At 32.0% G+C, this 24,770-nt stretch overlaps 1 non-coding gene and 1 pseudogene across 1 annotated transcript; both read right to left on the bottom strand.

Annotated features, from left to right (window-relative positions):
• Positions 1–3,335: 3,335 nt before the first annotated feature.
• LOC109674262 (translation machinery-associated protein 16 pseudogene) lies at positions 3,336–5,273 on the bottom strand (annotated as a pseudogene).
• An 8,200-nt stretch (positions 5,274–13,473) lies between these two features.
• LOC141420127 (small nucleolar RNA SNORA28) lies at positions 13,474–13,601 on the bottom strand. Its single transcript, XR_012444816.1, has one exon. It is a non-coding gene; the product is annotated as a small nucleolar RNA SNORA28 (small nucleolar RNA).
• Positions 13,602–24,770: the final 11,169 nt, after the last annotated feature.

Raw genomic sequence — 24,770 nt, 5'->3', positions numbered from 1 at the left:
AATATCTTAAGACTATCACTTTCTGTTAAGTCTTGTATAAATATAGGAATTTTCTTAAAGAACACTATAGAAAATGTTTTATTCACCCAAGTCTAGTAATTTTGAGTTTATTTCTTTCCCTAACCTTTCTATTCTTATACAGTGTTCCAGATTGCTATTACTATAACTCTAATAGAATCTTAAAATTCTTATGAAGTATTTCTTCCTCAGTAGTTTGATTCACTGAATTCATAACCTTCATATACTTTATACAAAATGCAATGCTGTGACTGATATTTTAATTTTCATTAAAGAGATTAATACCCACTGCAGTGGGAACTACAGAAATCAATATACAGCAATTTGGCAAAAATGAAATAGAGATTTTGAAAACAAAATGAAATTGATTCACAATATAGACTTTGAAGTCTTTTTGTACATGAGAAAAAAATACAAAATTTCACTAAAAATTACTTGGAATAACAAACATAACACAATGCCATATCTGCTTGGCCTTGTAGGCAAATTTTTTCTCAGTATTAGCAGTAAACAGAGCTATTGTAAGGTAGGCAAAAACTTTATGTTGCTGTGTAAATAGGTGTAGTAATAGTGAAAATGACACAGGAAATTTCAATTTCCATTGCATGTTTTATATTAAAATAAAATCAGCAAGAGAAATATAAGGAAAATGTCATGTTTTTCTAAATGAATGAAATTCAGGGATCAAATGTATATTGTAACTTCATTACCATAGATAATTAAATAATGGTAGTTAAAACCTACACAAGTGTAGAAGAAGCAAAACTTTACATCTACTCCCTTCTTTTTCCCAGTTGGGAATTAGATTTTGGCCTAAGAGAGATTAGAAAGAGGAAAAGAAACATTTTTACCGGTACCTGGAACCCCATAAGAAAATTCAGAACCAAAGAAAAACTTAAAGTTGGTGCCAAACACTTATACATCAAGTTGAAGAAAATCTAGCAACTGAAAAAAAAATGACTTTGATCTTATATCATGCAACTTAGAAGAAATCACTCATCAATTTCAAGAGGTTGTTTGGCATCTTCTTTTGGATTTTGGAAAACCATATCATCTGCAAATAACAGCAGGTTTTTTGTTCCTTTCGAATTTGTTTAACATTTAAATTTTTTTTCTTGCTTTTTGCTGTTGGATGGAATTTCCAGTACTATGTTGATAAACAAGTGAGAGATGGCTAATTTTAATTGAAAAGCTAAAGAGTGAATATAGATTAGTTGAGAGCTTAGAAACACTGGGAAACTGTCTATAACATTTAGGAGGTAATCTCCATGAAATATGTGAGAGAGATTGGGGAAAGTGTTGTAGGAGAGAATAATGAAGCCCTGCCCCAAATCTTTGCTGTATAGAAACGTTTTAAGCTTCTGGAGGAAGGACAGCAAACCTCATTTTACCCAGGACACAGAATAAGATTGATTGATGGCTTTAAGTAAAACTTCGCTATCTGTGAAGGAGGAAAAGGACTATGGATTTGAGCACAAATCATTAGAGATTTCCTATAGTTGTAGAGAGTCAAAACTGGTAGGAAGTACCCACCCAGAAGACTCAGCAATAATGAGACTACTACCTAAGACTTTGGTTGTACTAAAAAAAGAGAAAACGTCCCAATATCAGGCAACCAAGCAATGAATAACATGCTAAGAAGTTTAACGATGGGGCATGGACAAAACACACCTAACAACAAGTAGTTAAAAACTTAATGCCTTCTACCTAAGGTTGGAACTAAACCAGAAATATCTACTCTTCACTTTTATGCCACATTGACTAGTGGTCACAGCCAAAGCAGTAGGGTAAATGAAAGAAATATAAAACACCCAGACTGGAAAGGAAGAACTAAAATGCTAAGGAATTCATGCACGCGAAAATTTTGCAACTAATAAGTAAGCTTAAAAATACCTTATGACCTAAGAGCAAAAAAGAAATATCAGTGGTATGTGTTAATAATAGTAATTAATAATTCAAAACTGAAATAGGGTAGTTGGGGGGGCTCAAGTCCTACAGCACCAGCTAGCAGTAGGGAGGTCCAGAGTTCTAGACCCACAACCCCTTAAGAGAAAATTTGTTGCAGGGCACTGGTAGCTCGCACCTGTAATCCTAACTACTCAAGAGGCAGAGATCAGGAGGATCACGGTTCGAAGCCAGCCTGGACAAAATAGTTCAAGAGATCCTATCCCAAAAAACCCATGACAAGAAAGGATTTGGAGAGTGTTTCAAGGTGTAGGCACTGAGTTCAAGCCCGAGTACTGCAAAAAAAAATGAATAATAAGTAAATTAAAAAAAATGAATACCAATATTGATATCATCAAAGTAGGATATCAAAAGTCAGCAGTGAAAATTTTTCCACTTTTGTTTCTTACTATTCTTAAGAATAGACCTACCTATTCAGCATTGTTATTTTCTTTTAAATTGTGTCTTATTTACAGAAGAATGATTGCTCATTTTAAATAGTAAATTATGTAAGGACAGATAAACAATAATGTAACCAGCTTTTTTTTCCTCTACACAGTTTTCTAGTCCATCGTAAACAATGTTAATTCCTTGGTGCATCTCTTCCATATTTTATTTTGTGCTCTAGGTTATCTGGAAATTTTTATAGTGGTAAATGTATATATATATATATATATAATATAATACACATGTATATAATATATATATATATATATATATATACACGTATGCATATATTTCTTTCATTGCCCTATAGACTAAGTATACCACAGACGTATTACCACAGACGTATATCTAAGTCAGATCGCCTTAAAGATTAATGTTAGAAATGGTTGTAGATTATGAAATTTAAATTTCAAACATGTAGGCTTAATTTTGGTATATGTTTTAAATTGAGGATGGATTTATCTATGGTTTTCTGCCAGATACCAACTTTGTACAGTAACTAACTCAAATAAGTAAAAGTTACTAACTCAAATAAGTAAAATGACGTTTTTGTCAGTGCATGAGCCAATAGTAGGCTTGATCATAATAAGTATTCTCAATTCAATTTTTTTCCTATATTGCAATAGGTAACTATTGCTTTACATCACATACAACCAGTTGACTTTTGGAAATTACCATTACCTCACTTTCTCAAATTCACCATATTTATATTAGAGTTATATTATGACATTTAATTTTCATATAACTATATAAGATGATTCATGAAATGTTAACTTTATAATATTGAGCCTCTGTTTATTACTATCTTGTAATCTTTTTTTACAAAAACAAATTTTATTTTTGATTTTCAGAAGTAAAAAATTTACTACTCTTTATACAATTGTTAACAAGACAGTTGACATCTAGTTAACCTATACATCATTTTTTTCCTTTTCTTGAAAATACTCAAATCCGTATTAAGTATTGCATCCTTCAAAAAAACAGACTAAAGAATATTTGTTTTTAATAAGTTCTGTGAACAAAATTCTAGAACATCCATGTTTTTGACTTGAATATTGTTATTTATCAATTTAACATATCTCCTGGAAGGAACAATAACAATAAAATCACTGGTTCTAATTTTTAGTTCTGTTTTGACAAATAAAACCTATCACTTTTGACAATGAGAAAGCAGAAAATAATACTCAATAAAAGGAACTACTTGAAATAATTTATTCCTTTGGTCAAAAGCTTAAGTGTAGAAGATCAGGATAACAAGAATAATCAGTATTTGTTTCTTGCGTTTAATTGGGCTCAGAAGATTGTACATAATAATGTACCATCTGTTGATGAGTATGAATTCCCTACCACATTTCCCCCTACTTTATAAGAAAATACGTTTAATGTGTAAGGAGGAAATTAGTGTGACATTATTACTGAAACACAATCTTGCTTTTATCACAACTCAAAACTGTCCACAGGAACCTTTTAGAAATCAGGTCCATTCCCCAAAATGTGAGATCAGGCAATCTTAAATATACATAAGGAAACAGTTAAAGCTTTCTTTGTCCTAATACTGCTCCCACCTCTACAAAATGCAGACTAAATAGCTTTTGAAGATAACTCTGCTATGATTTGGATATGGATATTTAAAAGTGTGTTCCCAGAGGGTTCATGTGTTAGAATCTTGGTTCCCAGTGTGGCAGTGCTAAGAAACTGTAGGACCTGTAAGACAGCCAAGTCATTACTGGCTCCTCTGTACTCGCTGGCTTCCTGTATTGCCTGTGACTCCTTCCTCTGTCATTCAGGCCCACTATTATGATGCCATCAACCATGATGTGACATAGCTAAAAGACCCTTGCCAGATCTGGCATTATGCTGTTTGGACTTAGTCCAAAACTCTGAGCGAAACAAACGTTTGTAAGTTTCCAGCCTCAGGAATTTCATTATAGTAATAGAAAACAGACTATTACAACTTCTATTTTTAAGACAACTTAATGAAAATGAACAACAGCTTTTATTTTTAAATAAAAATCATAACACCAGTTTTGAAACTGGAAATGGGACTCTACGTAAGAGAATGAGTTAAATAGCAAATTCTTGCACCTAGATGATTATCTACCATAATAAATGAGTATGACTTCAAGGTCTCAAATTATTTATCTTCAACTCAAAGAAAGACAAAAAGGCACAGAAGTCATTTCTTCATCCGAAGCATCTGAGTCCCCTGTTAGTGCCAATTCCCCTAAATCTTTGTCTATCGTTAATATAGGTTTCTTCATACATTTCTTAGGAACTGCATCATTAGCACAAACTTTTCTCATTTTAATGTTTGGCAATTTCTTCAGATCAAAATCCCATTCCCTAAACATCTTTAGATTACTTCCATCTAAAAGATCTGGAATCTCAAAGCCATAGCCTTCATACTGCTGTTGTTCACGCTCCATTGTCTGCTTGATGACACTCTCCCGGGAATGGTGCTGCCTTCCCTGCCTGTCCTTGATGCTGTTATGTAACTCAATATGCTCTAGCTCACTGTTGAACCTATTTAAATACCTTTCAGTTATTTCACAAGAATCTTTCTTTGAATATCTCACTTTTTGAGGATCTAGATGATTATGAAACCACTGCAGTTTTTCACTTTTCCTTTTTCTCTTGTTTGTGGGCCTCTCTTGTAATCTGAGCTGCTTTTCTACTGTATGGATGGATTACTTTTTTTTCCCGTCCTGTACTTTCTCCCTTTAGTGTTTTAGGCATTGTGACGTTCCAGCAGCCACCGAGAACCTCTGCAATCCAAAGCCGAGAACCTCACCACAGCAGCTGCAGCAGCTCAAGCCCCTCACGCCTACCCGCACACACATGGGGCGAAGGAAGTGGACGTGAGCGGAAAGGGCTCTTGTAATCTCTTTATTCCTCAAAATTTTAGTTAACATTTTCTGTTTTTTCCCATTTCATTATTGACATTAATTTTGGATGAGGTAAGGTTTTAATTATCTATTTGCCTTCTTACTGAAAAATGACTTTTTCTCAATTTTTCTGGCCTTGCCCACACAGATAACTCTCTTTTTCATAAATCACAATTTAAACAAAATCTCAATGCATATTCACGTACAATATGTCTTATATTCTACCAAACAATTCATGTGGTAATTATGTTGGTTACTTATTTTATGATTATGCTTAATATGTGCCTTTTAGACCTTTGATAACGTACAACTTGTATTTGAATTTTGGGGTCCAGTTCATCACAAAATAACTTTTGAGTGACACTGATGCAAGTTCATATAAGTTTCCTTGACAACTACCCCAAAGCCAACAATACTGAGACCTTTCAGTGTAAGGAATTTAATTTTCATAGTGGGTCTTAGTAGTAAATAAACTTACTATTACTTACATGCTAGTATACTTTAAGCTGGTATATTTTTGTAAGTGAATTTAATGATCTGATGATGCAGTTTACATTTTACCATGTTGCTTGGGAGCTCATTACTGTTCTCATGTGTTTTACTCATGACAGGCTTGTAGTATACTTTAAATGCCACAGGTTAGTTGTGAGGGGTTAATGAAATCAGCAATAACTCTATCCAATGTGTAAATGTTAAGAAATATTAAAGTTTAATGAATACATATACATTTTATTGTTAATATAAAATATAGTATTCTTTTAACTTTAGGGAAACAGGGTTAGTGGAGATCAGGTAATCTACATTTATTTCACATTTTGTATTTGTTATCTCTATTGATTTTGAGTAAAAGTCTCATTAATAAAATTTGACAAATTAAAGAATAATTTTTTACATAAATAGCACATTTATTATAAATTAAAAAAATGTTTCTAACAAGTATATTCACTTATATTTTTATAATTAATAGTTGCTATTTTTAACAGTGAAGATATTTAACACTATTTTATACATTACCTTCTTATGTATTTCTGAAGTAAAAATATCATTTTTCACTTAATAGATTTTTTATATATATATAGGCAGTTTAGGTATATGTTGACTATTTTTCTTGTTGTTACCATTTTCCTGAGGATTTTGTTCTTAAAATGCTCTAAACTTATCAAAGTAAATGTGTAGAAAAATCATATCTCATGTCTTCTTTTACCCAGAAACTCAAAAATAATTTGTTCTGTAAAATTCTGGAAATTATTAATTTTTATATATTTATTTTTTATTGATGTACTGAGTATACATTGTGGCATTTACAAAAGTTCTTAAAATTTTCAAACATATCATACTTGAATTCACCCTTTCCAACAAATAAAAATTTAATAATCACTTATATATATTCATTTCATGATTTAACTTTTTTAGCAACAAAATTATATATGAACAATTCATCAAATATTTTGCTATTTTTGTCCTGGTCTTTTTTCTGCTGAAAATATCTGAGTACTCCAAACACATTTTATGTGCTGTCATTGTATATTAGAACTCATAATTGTCTACTTCAGTGTCCCACTCAGTGGGTTAAGTAGCCAATTAGTGTACTTGTTAATAGTTTTCTAAGAGATTTTACATGTATATGGGCAAATAGCATTGCCAAAAACTTTTTAAAATCTGGTATTGTAAAACATAGTCTCTGTTATAAACTGCCAAAGTGTTGTGATTAATTGCTTAAATCATTATTTTGTTATTTTCGCATTAAACATTTGACACAATGAATAAATTAGAGTACAGTAGAGATTATCAGAAGGTACTCTTACCTAAATAATATCTTACTCACTATAAGTCTATCTTAATAATAGCATTTAAGAATTTCTACTCAGCATTGAACTGCCTTACATATATGTGTTATATTTATATATAACCACCCATATTATATAAACAAAGAGACTTCATAGTTTCTAAATTTTTATTTTTCTTTCTTTTACAAAAAGATATTCATGCTTCATAAAATCATCTAGTACTTATTTCCCTCTTTGCAAAAATCACTATAACTGTGTCCCTTCATCAGAAAATTTTTATTTTTTGTGTATCTTAAGGTATAACCTTTGGAAAAGTGTATTTCAGTAAATAATGATAAATTAGTTGCAACTCTTGAACTTTCCTATGTTAATTTCTGCTGTTGGTTTTCTCTGATGGGTATTTTAATTATTGCAGCTTTATATTATAGTTCAGTGTATTGAGTTTTCTTCATTGTCATCGTTAGACTTTTCATGTGTATACTGATATGTTTCAGTTTTTGACTATAACAGCATAATATCCAATATTTAAAAAAAATAGCTTTCAAATTACAAAGTAATTATGTTTCATTATATTTTCTTCTCATCCATGAACTACTGTGTATGTAGACTCCCCTTTTCCCTCACTTCACAAACATAAGAACAATTTACACAGTCAAGAGGTTTTGTTTGTTTATTTATTGCCACTTCTGTTTTTTCTTTTTTTTAGGTGGTTTCTTTTATAAACTTCATTAAAAAGATTTATTGCTGATACATAAAAATTATTTGAATTTATTTCTCCTCATGATATATCTCTAACCAAGATAAAATATTGATTTGAGAGGATTATCTCGGAAACTTTTAGATGACTAATAATTATATTTATTTCTTTGGGGCATTGGGATATGAAAACCAAACTACATACTATGTCATTGTAATCTGAATATTTCTTGAATAGCTAGTTGCAAGAAAGCAAACAGAGCTACTGTTTTAGAAATTTTGCCAAAAACAACCTTGTCCAATTTTATGCCTGATAGAGAAATGATTTCTAAGCAGGATATTAGATATGATGATTAAATGGATCATTAAAATGTATATTCTTATGAAATTTATTTAAGTGAAAATAAAACCTTCTGTGTTTCTGTTGTTACTGCTGATGTTCCAGAAAGGTGTTTATATAAGTAAGCTTACTGAAATCTCACAAGAATTCTGTTATATGCTATTCAAAAAAATTTTCTAACGTAAGATTATCATAAGGTTCAAGTAGTGTAGTCTAAATATGAATAAAACTTGAGCTTGTTTGGACACAGACATGTATGAGGGGATATATTCTACAGTGCTAAACTCAGATATTTAATGAGTGAATATACAGAGGTTATGAGAAGCGATATTATTGTAATTTTACCTTCTTGCAGCATCTCTCAAGTGTGAAGGAGCAAATGTTCCTATTTTAAACACATACATTCACAGTATTTTAAAATATTGTTAAATGAGAAAAATGTCTAAGTTAACTTTCCTGAATTCTTGTATTTCAGGTAGTAGTAGTGATTTCATGTGCATTTTATTGACATAATAGATTTATGATATGGAAACTACACTTAATTCTACATCATAATTTGGTAGGATAACTATGAAACAATATAAGGTGAATTAATTTTGTAAAATAGAAGGATGATCATTTCCAAGGTCATGTATTTAGATTTATTTTCAACATTCTCATTTCCAAACTACTTACACAGAATTTATACTAACTATAAAGAAGGATAAGGATGTATGTGGCTTAAACTCTTAAGAGTAAGCAACTAATAAAGAATTTTTAAATGGAGGTCTGTGGGAGGGAAATCATTACATTTCATTGAAATTTCTTCTAACATTAATAGTGAGAGTGGTGAACACTTTTTAAAAGAGAGAACAGTTCAGTCATGGATGCACAGTGCAACAATTCGTTTTAAAAAAGAAAGGCAGGTATCACAAGCTAGTCACAGCTCCTACATGTGAAAACTAATTAAACAAAAATGTAAAGGTACCATAGGACAGTTACTATTTCTATCTGTCAAAAATTTCCTTGCCTAACATATAAGGTAATATGTTTCCCTAATATTAAATAATAAGAAAACTAATTGAGTAATAACATTAATAACATTTACTTAATTCTTACTTAAATATCTGGCAGCGAGCATACTGTGACTTATCTCACTTGTCCTCACTACAATCCTATGATAAAGAACATGTTAATTTTATGTAAAATACATCATGATTATCCAGATAGTAGAGTATGTTTTTTTTATTATATGGAACCTATGAAGAGACACAAAAACTTAAATGTGTACATTACCATGACATTTGATTCTGTGAAAAATAAAAATTTAAATGTGGTGTCATGATTGGCTACTCATTATGTACTGCCTATCAGGATATTTATATTTATATTTTTCTTTTGGTAGCTAATATTAACTCTCATGCACTTTGCATGTTCTTTACTTTCGACATCTCCAATGAATGATAAAATCAGGACATAGTCAAACTCTATAAGCTCCTTTGACAAATCTCTTTAAATTCAACACCTGAAGGCTCAGTTCACTGCTGAACAGGCAGTAAAAGACAGGCACTGCAGTCAGTGAGAAAAAGTGTAGAATTTGTATAATATGATATACATTTTAAGAGCTCTCAAGGCCAAACTTCATGATAAGGCTTTGAAGAGATAGAGAAGCATAAATGCTATTATCACAATACTTAATTCTATGTAGCAATAAGGCATTATAGACACAGTTTTGGGATATTGTATTACTCGGTGGATTGGGACAATAATTTTGAATAAAATGAGGTAGGGAATTAATATTGGTTAAAGAAGTATGGCATGAGGTTGTTTGGAAAAGTTATTTGTGTTTTTATTATTATGTTTTTTGCTTGTCACTAGTAATGTTGGAAAATTATTGACAACATTGAGATAATTGAGAAATGAGAAATAATAAAATGATTCCATAAGTTCTTTGTTATGCTATTGAAAATAAAAATAAAAATGAGAATCATTAAGAGTTAATGCTTACATATATAAATGGCTGAATGTTTAGTGCTTGTATGTAGACTACACTACTTGAACCTTATGATAATCTTATGCTAGAAAATTTTGTGAATAGCATATAACAGAATTCTTGTGAGATTTCAGTAAGCTAACTTATATAAACACCATTCTGGAACATTAGCAGTAACAACAGAAACACAAAGGTTTTATTTTTCACTTAAATAAATTTCATAAAAATATACATTTTAATGATCCATTTTAATCATATCTAATATCCTGCTTAGAAATCATTTCTCTATCAGGCATAAAATTGGACAAGGTTGTTTTTAGCAAATTTCTACAACAGTAGTCTTTTTTGCATTTTTGCATCTAGCCATTCAAGAATAATTCTGATTACAATGACATAGTGTGTAGTTTGGTTTTCATATCCCAATGCCCCAAAGAAATAAATATAATTATTAGTCATCTAAAAGTTTCCGAGATAATCCTCTCAAATCAATATTTTATCTTGGTTAGAGATATATCATGAGGAGAAATAAATTCAAATAATTTTTATGTATCAGCAATAAATCTTTTTAATGAAGTTTATAAAAGAAACCATCTAAAAAAGAAAAAACAGAAGTGGCTATAGATAAACAAACAAAACCTCTTGACTGTGTAAATTGTTCTTATGTTTGTGAAGTGAGGGAAAAGGGGAGTCTACATACACAGTAGTTCATGGATGAGAAGAAAATATAATGAAACATAATTAATTACTTTGTAATTTGAAAGCTATTTTGTTTTTAAAATATTGGATATTATGCTGTTATAGTCAAAAACTGAAACATATCAGTATACACATGAAAAGTCTAACGATGACAATGAAGAAAACTCAATACACTGAACTATAATATAAAGCTGCAATAATTAAAATATCCATCAGAGGAAACCAACAGCAGAAATTAACATAGGAAAGTTCAAGAGTTGCAACTAATTTATCATTATTTACTGAAATACACTTTTCCAAAGGTTATACCTTAAGATATACAAAAAATAAAAATTTTCTGATGAAGGGACACAGTTATAGTGATTTTTGCAAAGAGGGAAGTAAGTACTAGATGATTTTATGAAGCATGAATATCTTTTTGTGAAAGAAAGAAAAATAAAAATTTAGAAACTATGAAGTCTCTTTGTTTATATAATATGGGTGGTTATATATAAATATAACACATATATGTAAGGCAGTTCAATGCTGAGTAGAAATTCTCAAATGCTATTATTAAGATAGACTTATAGTGAGTAAGATACTATTTAGGTAAGAGTATCTGATGATAATATCTACTATGTGTTATATATATATGTATATTCTTCAATCAATATTTTTCTGTGAACCTCCACCTTGAAAAATTTATTATGACCCTTCATATCAGTGAAAATAAATACCTTCATTTTAGTTTCAAATCCAAACTGTGACAGGTGTCCAGTTCATTTAAGTATGTAATAAACTGACAATATATCTATGGATATTTATTTCTATCAAGTACCTATTTTTGGAAGAACATTTCAACTCTCAATTGAGTTTCGATTATTTCTTTACCAATGATTCAGGCAATAGCTCAAGGATTTCATTACTATAGAATTATAACACTTTGTAGTTTCTACTTTTCAAAAGATTAGTTCTACCTTATTTATTCAAAAATTCCAAAAAATGTTTCACCTGTCATTTTAGTTGTTAATATAAATATATGCTTTCTATATTTAAGAAAGTGTCACATTGAACTTTCTCCAGGATAAATTATGTAAAGAAAGTATAAAATCTTTCTAAGAGTTTTCTCCTTTTCTGATCTACACAAGTGACCATTTTATTAAACTGAATTTTTCTATAACTTTATGACATTTCCTCTTTTTCCTTTTAGATTTTGTGATAATGTCTAATTCTATTTCTGGGAATTTTTGTCATTTTTCTTTTGTGACTTCTTTCTTTTGGCATTTCTAACTGTGATCCATTTACTTAGAAATAGAAATACTACTCTTACTGCAATTATATTCTATTTAACTACTTTCCTAGCTAGTGTAACAGTCACGTCTTTCTTGACACATATCTTCTAGATCTTGGGATTTTATCTCTATTTTGGGATAAAGTTTGGAGTGATTTGGTGCCAAATTATAAAGTTTTGACCTAAATATCACCTTGAAAACAAGCAATATAAGATGAAAGGGGAGGGGCAGTAAATATGGTAAAAAAACTTTATAAATATTTATGAAAACAGAATAGTGAAACCTGTTAGAATTCCTTTGAAAGGAGTAGAGAGAATGAGAAAGAGTAATACAGGGAGTGAATTTTATAAAATACATTGTATGCACATAGAGAAATATCACAATTTAACTCCTTTGTACAATTAATAGTTTCAAATAAAATGTAAAAATAATAATGTAATTGTTAGTATTAATATTATCTAATTATAATAGTTACTCAATGAATTGAGTATCTGAATATCTCTTCTGAAGGTAGATAATTCAATTCTAAGTGTAAATTAAATGTGTGTTATGAAGCTTTTTGATACAGAAGCAAATATTGAAATAATACACTTGCTTCTATTTTCATGTTGCCTTGTTTGAAAAAATGTCTTTCATATTATCTCAGTTATGTTTACAAAGAATCTTTGGTATAGAATTACTTATTTCAATGACAATTTTTTAAGTTCTTTAAGATAATATGCATGAAACATTGAATTGTTCTATGTGCCAAGTAAGTAAATAAAGGTTAGTTATTTTCATAATTTTTAGTCATACAATGCTATGGTTTTGATTTGGTTTATACCTGATAAAACATGTTGAATGTGGGTTGGCAATATAATGGTGTTTGTGAGGTTGGACTTTTTAGAAGAATAATTTTCTTCCCTGTGAGACTGGATTAGTCTTCACAGGAATGGATTCAATCTCCCAACAGAGGTTGTTAGGAAGAGGGTGTCTTCCTAGGCTTTTCATTGCTTCCTCTTTCACCATGATACCTCTATTCCACAGGTACAGGTTTGTCCTTCCCTTTCTGGCATGATTTGAAGCAGTACTAGAAGCTGACTGCATTGAAGCAGTCTAATTTTGAACTCCCAGCTTCTACAACTATGAGCTAAATAAATCTCTTTTCCATATAAACCATCAAGTATTAGGTGTGTTGTTACAGCAACAGAAAATAGACTAAGACAAAAAAGCATGTAAGTTACCATCTTATTTTAAAGATAAGGAAAGTCATATCTTGTGGCTATTGTATATAGTGTTTTTTTCACTTTGATCTATATTAATTTTGATTAGCATATTATATTCTCTTGTAAATTAAGGTTAGCATATATGATTATTAATTAACAATCTATCCTTCAAACAAATATTTAATACATTGTTTTTGTTGTGTTTTATTAACACTGTTTAAGCCCAAATAATGACATATCTCATAAAGATTAAATCACCAGAATAGGTTAGGCTTTCTTGCTATATAGAAAGCTCAAATTGTATCAGACAATTTCAATCATTGGCAACAGAGTGTTGCTTGCAAAACATTGTGTTTGTAATTCAACATTTTCATGATAAAAATAAAGCTTACCAATGTATACAAAAATGTATAACTGTTCTTTTTTATGGCTTTTAAAATCTCTTCAAACTTTTTCTTATTTTGAGATAATTATAGATACACAGAAGTTGTGAAATATCTGCGGTTAGGTTCTAAGCTCTCTGCCTGCAGCATCCACAATATAGCATCTTGCGTAATTATGCTTTAATATCAAAAACATCTACTTGATACAGATAGAGTACTATACTGAATGATACTATACACTTTTTTCTAAGAAAAAAGTGTCTTGGTAGCTTCCTGTCTTGGTAACTTTAGCTTTCTGATGCTGTCAAACAGATTTGTAGTATCTTCTGAAATATTTGTAGCTATTACAGGGTGAATTGATCTGAAAAATGACATTATACAGTTGTCTGCATGTTCTGTTTGATTTTAAAATTTTCTGAATATTATTTCCATCATACTTTAAAAGAATTATTACTGCTATTTAAGAAATATATTTATTCAGATCTTCAGGAAAGACTTCTCAGAGACAAGCAGTTTGGAGACAAGGGGGAAATGCCACCAAAGTTCAAATGGAATCACTGTGCCAGACCTCTTAAAAATAACCAAGGCTGAGAGGATTAAAGAAATGGTTCTTACGCATGTGCAGCTATCTGGCATTAAAGCCCTTCTAGACACAAACTCATATTTTTAGACAGGGCCTTCTATTTAAATAGAGACAAAATAACTATTTTTACTGGCTCTAAACATGTCCTTTGATACTTAAAGATGGTGGTTTTAACTTTTATCAACAATGAGTTTTCTTGGACATATATACTGACAGAATACTGTTGCCAAGACAATTCTACTCAGTTAAAAAAAAAGGATACTGTCTAGGAAAAAATAAATGAATAAATAAAATGTCCAAGCATTAAAACCCAATTGGAGGGGCACTTTTGTTGTTACCTTGTCTACTACTTCCAGCACAGTTAAAGTAGCAGTGATTGCTCCTTGGATACACCACAGTCCAGTCAAGCAAGCTTCTCTTGAGTAGGAGTGCATCCCTGATCTGGCTTCACCATGTAGGATCACCCTCCAGAACCTGAGCACTTTCTTTCATCAGGATCCTGCTTCCCAGGAAACAACAGAGGACCAAGAAAGGTGACAGCCCTGCTCTAGTCACCCCATCCCTAAGCTGACTAGTCTATGCATGGCAGAAGCTTGAGGATTCAACTCTCCAACAGACAAATGGGTTATTTTTCACACCAGTTATCTCATTGTAATGCGTTGTCACCTCTTGACTGTATTTGTTGCTGTAGTTTTTACCCTAGTCTTTGCCATAGGCTTGGCAGAAACCACCCCCACTGATTGCTCTCATGGTGAAAGATTTTTTATCTGCTTTCTTCTATCTCTTTTGAGCAGAATGCATAATTACTGATCTGGTTTCCCTTTTGGGCCTCCGAGCCTTCCTCCAGTGATCTATGTATGCATGCTACTCAGACAGGAAGTGTTGTTACTAAGACTTTACTTTTCCATGCTTAATATTCCTGTGCAGGCTCTATCTTTGGGTCATGCTCTCACAAGCCATAGACAAAAGTGGATGTGGAGGTACAGGCTATGGCTATGGGAGTCTAGCTTGGAAAAGAGCCTATACCTCCAGTGAAAAGTATATGTACAGTAGAGACAACTTTTGGTCATGTGATGATATAGATTCTTAATATTGCCTTTACTGGAGTTGTGTTTCATGGACTACATAAAAAAGGACAAAATACACAGCCTTCCTTCACAAGGGGGAAACTGCCACTAACAGCACACATGACACCTGTAACCATGTAAATTTCACTGTACCTAAGCCATCTGATTAAATATGGGGAAAAGTAATTAGTATAAAAATAGATAAAAAGGGTCTTGACCCTGAGAGTCTGACATACCTCAAATTAGTAACTGTTACCCATGAGAGTTTCTCATGCCAAGTTTTTCACTCTTTTTATAAGGAGATGAGGAGTGAATTTTCCATCTCTTCCAAAGCTAAAAACGCATTCCTCTCACTGGCTGAGTCTATAGCCCAGATACTGAATGTCACTTCATGCTATGTTTATGGGAGACCAACATGGGAGACCACTGGGCTTGGGAAAAAGATGACAAATGGCCTCCTGAGTAAATCATCCAGTACTATGGTCCTGCCACCTGGGCAAAAGGTGGTCCTGGGGCTATCGCACCCCTATAAATATGCTCAACCACATCATCAGGCTGCAGGCAGTTGTTAAAAGTATAACTAATGAAACTGCAAGAGCCCTCAATTTGCTGACAAAACAAAGCACTAAGATCCACAATGCCATCTATCAGAACTGCTTGGCTTTAGACTATTTGATGGCTTCTGAGGAAGAAGTTTGTAAAAAATTTAACCTACACAACTGTTGCTTACAGATTAATGATTAAAAAAAAAGTTATACCTTAAAGCAACTGAGGCCAATAGGAAAAGGAGACCAGGAACTAGAGAAAAGGTTAGATTAAAAAGAATTAACCTAGAAGGTAACACCCACGCACAGGAAATCAATGTGAGTCAATGCCCTGTATAGCTATCCTTATCTCAACCAGCAAAACCCCTTGTTCCTTCCTATTATTGCTTATACTCTCTCTACAACAAAATTAGAGATAAGGGCAAAATAGTTTCTGCTGGGTATTGTGGGGGGGAGCGGGAGGGGGTGGAGTGGGTGGTAAGGGAGGGGGTGGGGGCAGGGGGGAGAAACAAACCAAGCCTTGTATGCACATATGAATAATAAAAGAAAAATGAAAAAAAAAAAAGTTATAAAAGAGATCACAGAGAGAATGAGAAAGTTTGCCCATGTCGTCGTCCGGACTTGGAGAGGATGGGATCCCAATGACCTGTTTTAGGATGTTTTTCTGCTTTAGGTAGATTCAAAACCCTGATGGGGCAATGGGCCTAATACTAGGAGCATGTTACTATTGGTAAAACTGTTTTGCTCTCCTGTTCCAACATTTCTTATTGAATCTCCTCATCAGTGTCAAAGTTTTGCCTTAGGGAATAATTTACCATTATGTATAGCAAAAGTTATTTGGAGAATGTTTCAGTGAATTTGGGGAGTGAGGTATGAGGGTTTTGTTTTTGTTTTCCCAAAAACAAAATTTACATTACTCTAGTGTAACATGAGTTACTGGTTATAGCTCAAGAACTAACTTTGATGATGTTTCTCCAAAGAAGATTCTGGAAACACTGAATGAAATTATCCCCCATGGCACTCATTTATGTGGTTAGATTCTGGTGTTTTATGGTAATAACATAATTTTTGACCAATTACTCTTCTGTACATTATGTTTTAATTCTTTTAATTTGAACACTATTCAGATTACTATTATTGTCCTAGTTGGGGATTTGAACAACCTGAGATTACAGGGATTAATGGATTAATTAAATTTCCTTGGGTTACATGATTTGTAAGTAGTAGATTAGGAATGCAAACCAATCCTGATAGTTTGGCTGTAGGCTGTGTTTTTAACCATTCTACTAAACTGTTTCTGCTCTTTTGGGCTTTTATATAGCAAATGATTAAGAACAAATGTTACTTTTTTGAGAGAAGGCAGAGTTTTTCAGAATGATTCAAAAAATTGGTAGTTTATCTTTAAAAGGTGGGTTTTGAAAAAAAAAGAGATTGGAGTTAGTGGAAAACTGGAGGTAGTACACTCCTTTGTAGGGGATATTGATTTGAGCAAATCTATCAGTATATCGTTCTAAGGTATTTTAGAGATTAATAACTAGAGCAACAGCGTTTGTTGTAGAAATGAATACGGCATTTCCCTTCTATTTCCTCAATTAATGAATACAAGTTTAAATATCATATCTGTTAGGAAGCAGTTTCTGACCTTTGCAAAATAGGTTTAATTCAGTTCTCCATTTTTCTTTCACAGTCCTTTGGTTATTTACTTACATTTGCATTATCACTAATAATAGTAGTATCTTGTTACTGAATGACTGTTATATGGCTTCTAATACTATGTTAACCAGATAAGAATGATTTTATTTAACTCTATGCTTAAAATCATCTTCTGTTGAAAACTGCAGGTACCATTACAGCAGATATCTTGTCTTTTGATTTCCCATTATATCACCAGTCCCACTCATACAGCCTGGCACAAGTTCAATGTTTAGCATTGCTTTGTTGACTGACTGAAAAGTCAAAAATGCTATTTCTGTTTACTGTTTACTGCTGGCAAGTGAAGATATTTTTCACCCAAGTCCATTGTATTCTTGTCTCAAGATTGCTAAATTGCCCCTTTAGTCAATACTGAAGTCTGTTTTGATAGTTTATAGAGTGTCCATGTGGTATTTTATGTTTTGGAGTTCAAAAGTTGTGAGAAATATCTTCTGTGTTGGCTCACATAATCATGTTTGAAGAAGCTGAAACATTTAAGTGATTAGAATTGTGGATAAGGGATTTTACTTGGGATTTCAAAGTTAATTTCAACATGAGTTTTTTTGTGAAAAACTGATCTAAATACACAGTGTTGTGAAAGTAATTTTCCTGCATTTGACTTGTATATGTATGTAGCTTATATTTGGTTGAAATAATCTTACTATAATAATACGAGGATTCTGAATCCAATTCCTCAAGACTTTTTTATAACTATGGAAATTGTCATCTTAGAAACAAGTGATAATGCCATCTTTTCTAAGAGTACTTCAATCTTTTATCAGATATTTTAAAAAGTAAAACAATTTCTCATTTTCTTAAGGTTTCACTTAATGTATTTTAGTGTATTAGCATAATGAAATCTACAGAAAGCTAAGGAAGCATTAGTTATTGTATTAAGTATTTCATTTAACACATTATAGGTTCATTTTCCACATTGATTAAATGATAAATGCAACTCCCATCACCTATAAGAATATTTGCAAATAACAGAATATCTGAATGATGGTATAGAACAAAAAAGGTGTTATCTTACCTCACAACAATAAAATATCTGAAAATGAACAGTTGCAGGTGATTTTTTTTAGGCATTATGATTTTCTGTTTCACCATTGCCATGCACTTGTAAGATGGCTTTTATATTTCCAGGCATCACATTACATATATATATGCAGAAAACTGGGTAGGGGATGGAGGGTGCATTGAATATATCTCTCCCTTTTATACCAGCGATTAAAATATTTCTCAGAATGGTATTATTGGTTTACTTATTTTATCTTTATGGCTAGAACTACATCCCATGGTCAGTTGTGGCTTCAGGGGAGACTGGAGAATCAATAGTTCATCTACATAGCCTCTAAAGAGAAGAGGTTAAAAAAACATGCTATGAACAAAAGCAATGCTTACTACATATATGCTATCTACCTCAGATGGTTGTTATGTGGATTAATGGTAACATCTTTTAAAGTTACAAAGTGCTAAACAAATTTAAGGATAATCGTGCTTATCTTTTGGAGGTAATGTTTTTAAGGTATTTTACTTAACTGAAATTTTGATTCCATGTTTAAGTACAAAGAAAAAGTTCTCATATGCAAACATTATTCTAGATGATTACAATCTATTTTTACCTATTTTAACATCAGCTAACATCTACTTTCATTACAGTTTGAGGTTTTGCTCAAGATAGAATATCTCAACTTAATGAGGCAGTGTAAAAATTTTCTTTCCTTTCCAGGAGATGAATCTGGAAAGGTTGTCAGATTGTTATTTATCTCTGACTAAAGTTTCTACTGTGGTAGATGGAATGCAAAGAGAAAATATTCCCTATAGAAATAGGCAAGGGGAAACTGATATTGATTTTTGCAAAATAAATTCAGAGTAACTCTCACAGGCTTTGGGTGTATCTAGGTCACTGTAAAAAAAGACTGAAACATTTTGCTGACAGATAAGGAGAAATAGTTATACCTTACACACAGTTATTAAATGAATTTGGAAATGTTTTTATTATTATACTAAGATTATTTCAACCAAATATAAACTATATACATATACAAGTCAAATGCAGGAAAATTACTTTCACAACATCATGTATTTAAAATTGCAATCTAATTCTATTTGTGCTGGTAATATTTTGTGAGCTTTTTGCTTATATAGTTTTGAATGAGATTCACATGAAATTTTCCTTTTTAATACAGTTTTTGAAATAATTTGTAAGCAAAGTGTTGCTAGACTCATATAACTACTTGGGAATCGTACCTTATTTTTCTATTACTTGAAACAACAGTTCATATAATGGTAGAATTGTTGCTTTCTTGAATATTTGTTAGAACTGCCAGTGAGCGTTTCTGCACCAGTAGCTTTCAATATAGGAAGATTTTTATTTCTAATGAAAATGCTTTAATAACCATAGAACTATTCAGTTTTAAATCACTTCTGAATCATTTGGGTAATTTATATTTTTCTAGGAATTTATAACTTATCTGACTATTCCATATATTGGTATAAAATTGTTTATGATACTATTTTAATGATTTGTAAATGCCCTAAATATCCACAGCAGTGCTCTGTTTTTCATTCTTAATGTGTTTGGGTAGGGATTTATTGACTTGTTAAAATAAACTTATTTTTAGAACAGATGTAGATTTATAGAGAAGTTGCAAATATAGTACAGAGAATTTTTTATACCTGCACCCAGTTTCCCAACTTATATACATTTTATATTATTATAAATTTTGTAACAGATGAAACATTGACATAGTAACTAAAATAATATTAACTAATTATTTAGTTAATAATATTAATAGACCATTCAGCTTTTCCTACTCCTCACATAATGTCCTTTTCATGTTCCAAGATCCAATTCAGCATACCAAATTGCATTTAGTTGTCATCTCATCAGAGAGTCCTATAAGTGGTGACAGTTTCTCAGATATTCTTTGGTTTTAATAGCAGTGTTTTGAGGATTATTACTCAGACATTTTATGGAACATCACCTATTGAGATTTACTTACTCACAATTATTGGATAGGGGTGTGCTTAGGCACCACAAATGACTTATATGATATTTCTATTAGTGAATATTAAATTATACACAGTAAGGGGTTTCTTTGTGGTATTTCTATACATATTATAATGTGATTTAATATCTCCCTCACTATTACACTTTTTTATTCCCCCTTTTCCCACTACAATTTCTCTTACCCTTCTATCTCCCTAATAGTTCCTTTTTTACCTTCATGATTTTCAGGGATTTTCCATACTAACTTTCACAAATGAGAGAAAATAGGGGACTGGCTTATTTCAGGTACCATCATAATCTCCAATTGTATCCATTTTCCAGTAAACAACATAGTATCATTCTTCATAATGACTGAGTAAAACTCCATTGCACTTATATATCTCATTTTCTTTATCCATTCATCCTGATGTGAAGCTAGGCTGATTCCATAATTTGGCTATTGTGAATAGAGCTGCTATAAGCAAGGGTATAGAGGTATCTTTATGCAAAGTTGACTTTGTTTCTTTTAGGTATGTAACCATAATTGATGTGCCTGTATCATATGGAAGTCCTATTTTAAATTTTTTGAGAAACCTCCATACTGATTTCCAGAGTGGCTGAACTAGTATACATACCCACTAGCAGTGAATAAGCATTTCTTTTCCCCATTTCTTTGCCAGCATTTGTTGCTATTGGGTTTTTATGTAAATTTAGTTTTGATTTGCATTTACCTGACAGCTAAGGATGTTGAACATTTTTCATGTATTTTTTGAGCATTTGTACTTACTTATTTGAAAAGCATCTGGTCAGTTGATTAGATTATTTGTTATTTCATTATTCAGTTTGTTGAATGCTTTATAAATTCTATATATTACATCCTGTTGAATGAATATATGGAAAAGACTTCTTCACATTCTATATGCTGTATCTTCATTCCATTTATTGTGCCTTTTGCTGTGCAGATTTTTATTTTAATAAAAAGGCATTTGTCAATTTTTTCTCATTTTCTGAGCTATTTTTTTTTATTCAGAAAGTCATTGCCTAAGCCTCTATCTTGAAGTGTTCCATTTTCGTCTAGTAGACCAAGATTTTAATTCTTACATTAAAGTCTTCAATGCATTTGGAGCTGAATTTTGTACAGGATGAGTGATGGGGGATCTAGTCCTAGTCTCCTACATATATATATATATATATATATATATATATATATATATCCAGTTTTCCCAGAACTATTTGTTGAGGCTGTTCTTTTCCAATTTATATTTTTGGCATGTTTGTCAAGAATCAGATGGCTGTATCTGCTTGGGATTATTTATGGATCTTCAATTCTACTCCATTTCATCTGTTTTTGTGAGTATGACTCAGCAGTATTAAATTTGAAGTCGGGTGTTATGATACCTACAGCAGTTTTCATTTTTCTCAGGATTGCTATTCAATGTCTTTTGTATTTCCACATACATTTTAGAATTGTTTTTCTATTTCTGTGAAGAATGTCATGGGAATTTTGATGGGGATTGCATAAAATTTTATTCTGATTTTGGAAATGTAACCATTTTAACACTTTATATTCTGCTGAATCATTAAAAAGGGAGGTCTTTCCATCTTCTAGTATATTCTACAATTTATTTCATCCTAATTTGAAGTTTTCATTGCAGAAGTCTTTAATATCTTCGCTTTATGCCAAGGTATTTTTGAAGCAATTTTGAATAGGGTTGCTCTTCTGACTTCTTTTTCAGTGAGTTCGCTATTCATGTATGGAACTATTACTGATTATTGTATGTTTATTTTGTGTCCTGCTACTTTGTGAAAGTATCTGTCAAATATACATGCTTCTAGTTTATCTTTCAGATCATTGAAATAAAGTACCATGTCATCTGCAAATAGGGATAGCTTGACTTCTTCCTTTACTATTTGTATCCTGATTATTTTTCTTACCTTATTGCTCTGGGTAAGAATTCTAGCACTCTTTTGAATAAGAGTGATGATAGTGAATACCCTTTTTTGGTCTTGAGAATGAGAAAATGCTTTCAGTTTTCCCACTTTCAGTATAGCAGTGCTATAGTTTTGTCATTTTTTTATTGCCTTTGTTATGTTTAGGTATTAACTGTCTAATCCATTTACTTCAAACTTTTATCATAAAGTGATTTTGAATTTTATCAAAGGCTTTTCCTGCATCTATTAAGATGATTATGTGATTCTTGTGTTTGCTTCTACTTATATGCTGTATTATGTTTATTGATTTGTATATGTTCATTTAACCCTACATTCCTGTAATGAAGACAACTTGGATCATTCTGTATGATCTTTTGAATATGTGGTTGATTTTGGTTTGCAAGTATTTTATTAAGGATTTTTAAAATTCATTTATTCACATGTGCATATATAGTTTGTGTTATTTCTTCCTTCTGCTCCTGCCCCCACCTTGTCCTCCCCTCCCCCGTCCCTTCCAAGCAGAACCTGTTCTGTGCTTTTCTCCAGTTCTGTTGAAGAGAAGAAATAAGCAATAAGAAAGACATAGAATTTTTGCTAGTTGACAAGGACAGCTATACAGAAAGATTCCCAGCATTGCTTTCATGTACAAATGTGTTACAATCCAGGTTGATTCATCTCTAACTGATCTTTACACTGGTTCCTGATCCCCTTCTCATATTGACCTCTGTTGTTTTAAGCATTCCGTATTAATTCCTCTGGAGTGGGGACATCAAATGCTTTCACGTTTTGGGTTTTCTATCTAACCCTGTACCTCCCGTATATGTTTTCCTCTTGTCATGCAACCCAAGTCCTACAACATTGCTGTACTTGCCCTAGATCTAGAGACCGCATATAAGGGAGAACATAAAATTTTTGGTCTTCTGAGTTTGGCTAACCTTTCTCAGAATGGTGTTCTCCAGTTCCATCCATTTACTTGCAAATGATATCATTTTTCTTCATGGCTGAGTAAAATTCCATTGTGTATAAAGACCACATTTTCTTGATCTATTCGTCAGCAGTGGGGCATCTTGGCTGTTTCCATAACTTGGCTATTGTGAATAGTGCTGCAATAAACATGGGTGTGCAGGTGCCTCTGGAGTAACCTGTGTTGCATTCCTTTGAGTATATCCCCAGGAGTGGTATTGCTAGATCATATGGCAGATCTAGGTTTAGATTTTTAAGAAGCCTCTAAATTTTTTTCCAGAGTTGTTGCACCAGCTTGCATTCCCACAAGCAGTGTACAAGGGTTCCTTTTTCCCCACATCCTCACCAACACATGTTGTTGGTGGTGTTTTTGGTGATGGCTATTCTAACAGGGGTGAGTTGGAGTCTTAGTATAGTTTTGATTTGCATTTCCTTTATGGCTAGAGATGGTGAGTAATTTTTCACATGTTTTTTGGCCATTTGAATTTCTTCTTTTGAGAAAGTTCTGTTTAGCTCAGTTGCCCATTTCTTAATTGGTTCATTGATTTTGGGAGAGTTTAGTTTTTTAAGTTCCCTGTATATTCTGGTTATCAGTATTTTTTATGATTTATAGCTAGCAAATATTTTCTTCCACTCTGTAGGTGGTCTCTTCAGTTTAGAGACCATTTCTTTTGTTGTGCAGAAGCTTTTTAATTTTATGAAGTCTCATTTGTCCATTCTTTCTCTTAGTTGCTGGGTTGCTGGGAGTCTATGGAGGAATTCTTTACCTATACCTATTAGTTACAGACTGTTTCCTGCTCTGTCTTGTACTAACTTCAGAGTTTTGGGTCTGATATTAAGGTCCTTGATCCATTTTGAGTTGATGCTAGTACAGGGTGATAGACATGGATCTAGTTTTAGTTTCTTTCAGATGGATAACCACTTTTCCCAGCAACATTTGTTGAAGAGGCTGTCTTTTCTCCATCGTATATTTTTGGCCCCTTTGTCAAAAATAAGGTGGGTATAGTTGCATGGATACATATGTGGGTCCTCTATTCTATTCACTGGTCTTCATGTCTGTTTTTGTGCCAGTACCATGCTGTTTTTATTGCTATGCCTTTGTAATGTAGTTTGAAGTCGGATATTGTGATACCACCAGCATTGCTCTTTTTGCTGAGTATTGCCTTGACTGTTCAGTCTCTTGTGTTTCCAAATGAACATTAGGGTAGATTTTTCAATCTCTGTGATGAAAGTCATTGGAATTTTAATGGGAGTTGCATTAAACATGCAGGTTGCTTTTGGTAGTATAGACATTTTTACTATGTTGATTCTTTCAATCCATGAACATGGAATTTTTGCATCTCTGTTCA

The sequence above is a fragment of the Castor canadensis genome, chromosome X (assembly GCF_047511655.1).
Source record: "Castor canadensis chromosome X, mCasCan1.hap1v2, whole genome shotgun sequence".
Taxonomy (NCBI): Eukaryota; Metazoa; Chordata; class Mammalia; order Rodentia; family Castoridae; genus Castor; species Castor canadensis.
This window is presented reverse-complemented; position numbering and strand designations above follow the sequence as displayed.